This window comes from Staurois parvus, unplaced genomic scaffold (genome assembly GCF_062004578.1).
Source record: "Staurois parvus isolate SC_StPar_1 unplaced genomic scaffold, SC_StPar_1.0 ptg001754l, whole genome shotgun sequence".
NCBI lineage: Eukaryota > Metazoa > Chordata > Amphibia > Anura > Ranidae > Staurois > Staurois parvus.
In genome coordinates, this window is record NW_028319550.1 from 1,310,001 (window position 1) to 1,312,500 (window position 2,500).

A 2,500-nucleotide genomic window follows, 5' to 3' on the forward strand; every position below is an offset into this window, starting at 1 on the left:
GCGGGTCCCCGGGGGGACGCGTCCCCTGGCGGGCGGGAGGGGCGAGGCGCGCCGCGGCGGCCTGCCGGCCCCCCTGGGGCTCGGGGCCTGGGCGCGCTCTCCCCTCCCCGCCGGGGCGCGGGGGGCTCCATCGGTCTTGGCCCGGCTAGCGGGGAGCGGTCCCGTGGGGGTGGGCGAGGGGGTAAAAGCCGGGCTCGCTCTGTCACCGTCTACCCCCTCCCAGTAATCTGCAGGAGGGTTCCCGGCCCGGGTCTGGACGACCGGAGGCCGCCCGACGTTGACCGGGAAAAGCGGGGACCCCGGGCCGCCCTCCCCGGTTCTCTCATCCGAGGTCCCGACCTCATTCGCGACTTCCGAGGGGATCGCGGCCAGGACGCCACAAAGTGCCGTCGGTCAGCTTCCCGAGACAACCGCGCCCCCCCCCTGGGGCTCGGGGCCTGGGCGCGCTCTCCCCTCCCCGCAGGGCGCGGGGGGCTCCATCGATCTTGGCCCGGCTAGCGGGGAGCGGTCCCGTGGGGGTGGGCGAGGGGGTAAAAGCCGGGCTCGCTCTGTCACCGTCTACCCCCTCCCAGTAATCTGCAGGAGGGTTCCCGGCCCGGGTCTGGACGACCGGAGGCCGCCCGACGTTGACCGGGAAAAGCGGGGACCCCGGGCCGCCCTCCCCGGTTCTCTCATCCGAGGTCCCGACCTCATTCGCGACTTCCGAGGGGATCGCGGCCAGGACGCCACAAAGTGCCGTCGGTCAGCTTCCCGAGACAACCGCGGCCCCCCCCTGGGGCTCGGGGCCTGGGCGCGCTCTCCCCTCCCCGCAGGGCGCGGGGGGCTCCATCGATCTTGGCCCGGCTAGCGGGGAGCGGTCCCGTGGGGGTGGGCGAGGGGGTAAAAGCCGGGCTCGCTCTGTCACCGTCTACCCCCTCCCAGTAATCTGCAGGAGGGTTCCCGGCCCGGGTCTGGACGACCGGAGGCCGCCCGACGTTGACCGGGAAAAGCGGGGACCCCGGGCCGCCCTCCCCGGTTCTCTCATCCGAGGTCCCGACCTCATTCGCGACTTCCGAGGGGATCGCGGCCAGGACGCCACAAAGTGCCGTCGGTCAGCTTCCCGAGACAACCGCGGCCCCCCCCTGGGGCTCGGGGCCTGGGCGCGCTCTCCCCTCCCCGCAGGGCGCGGGGGGCTCCATCGATCTTGGCCCGGCTAGCGGGGAGCGGTCCCGTGCGGGTGGGCGAGGGGGTGAAAGCCGGGCTCGCTCTGTCACCGTCTACCCCCTCCCAGTAATCTGCAGGAGGGTTCCCGGCCCGGGTCTGGACGACCGGAGGCCGCCCGACGTTGACCGGGAAAAGCCGGGACCCCGGGCCGCCCTCCCCGGTTCTCTCATCCGAGGTCCCGACCTCATTCGCCACTTCCGCGGGGATCGCGGCCGGAACGCCGCAAAGTGCCGCCGGTCAGCTTCCCGAGACAACCGCAAACCGCGGCCGGCTCCGAGCCGCGGCCGCTGCCCGCGGACGGCTCCAGACATCGCGGCCGGCTCCCGGGTGCCTCCGGCCGGCTTCCCGGACCCGCGGCTGCCCGCGGACGGCTCCAGACATCGCGGCCGGCTCCCAGGTGCCCCCGGCCGGCTTCCAGGACCCGCGGACGGCTCCAGACATCGCGGCCGGCTCCCGGGTGCCCCCGTCCGGCTTCCAGGAGCCGCGGACGGCTCCAGACTCCCCCAAGTGCCGCCGGCCAGCTTCCCGAGACAACCGCTGACCGCGGACGGCTCCAGACATCGCGGCCGGCTCCCGGGTGCCTCCGGCCGGCTTCCCGGACCCGCGGACGGCTCCAGACATCGCGGTCGGCTCCCGGGTCCCGCCGGTCAGCTTCCCGAGACAACCGCTGACCGCGGACGGCTCCAGAGCTCGCGCCCGGCTCCCGGGCGCCCCCGGCCGGCTTCCAGGACCCGCGGACGGCTCCAGACATGGCGGCCGGCTCCCGGGTCCCGCCGGGCCGGCTTCCAGGACCCGCGGACGGCTCCAGACTCCGAGTGCCGCCGGTCAGCTTCCCGGGACATCCGCGGCCGCTGCCCGCGGACGGCTCCAGACATGGCGGCCGGCTCCCGGGTGCCCCCCCCGGCCAGCTTCCCCGGACAACCGCGGCCGCTGCCCGCGGACGGCTCCAGAGCTCGCGCCCGGCTCCCGGGTGCCCCCCCGGTCGGCATCCAGGACCCGCGGACGGCTCCAGACGTGGCGGCCGGCTCCCGGGTGCCCCCCGGCCAGCTTCCCCGGACAACCGCGGCCGCTGCCCGCGGACGGCTCCAGAGCTCGCGCCCGGCTCCCGGGTGCCCCCGGCCGGCATCCAGGACCCGCGGACGGCTCCAGACATGGCGGCTGGCTCCCGGGTGCCCCCCGGCCAGCTTCCCCGGACAACCGCCGGTCGCGACCGGCTTCCCGGACCCGCGGACGCCCGCGGACGGCTCCAGACATGGCGGCCGGCTCCCGGGTGCCCCCCGGCCAGCTTCCCCGGACA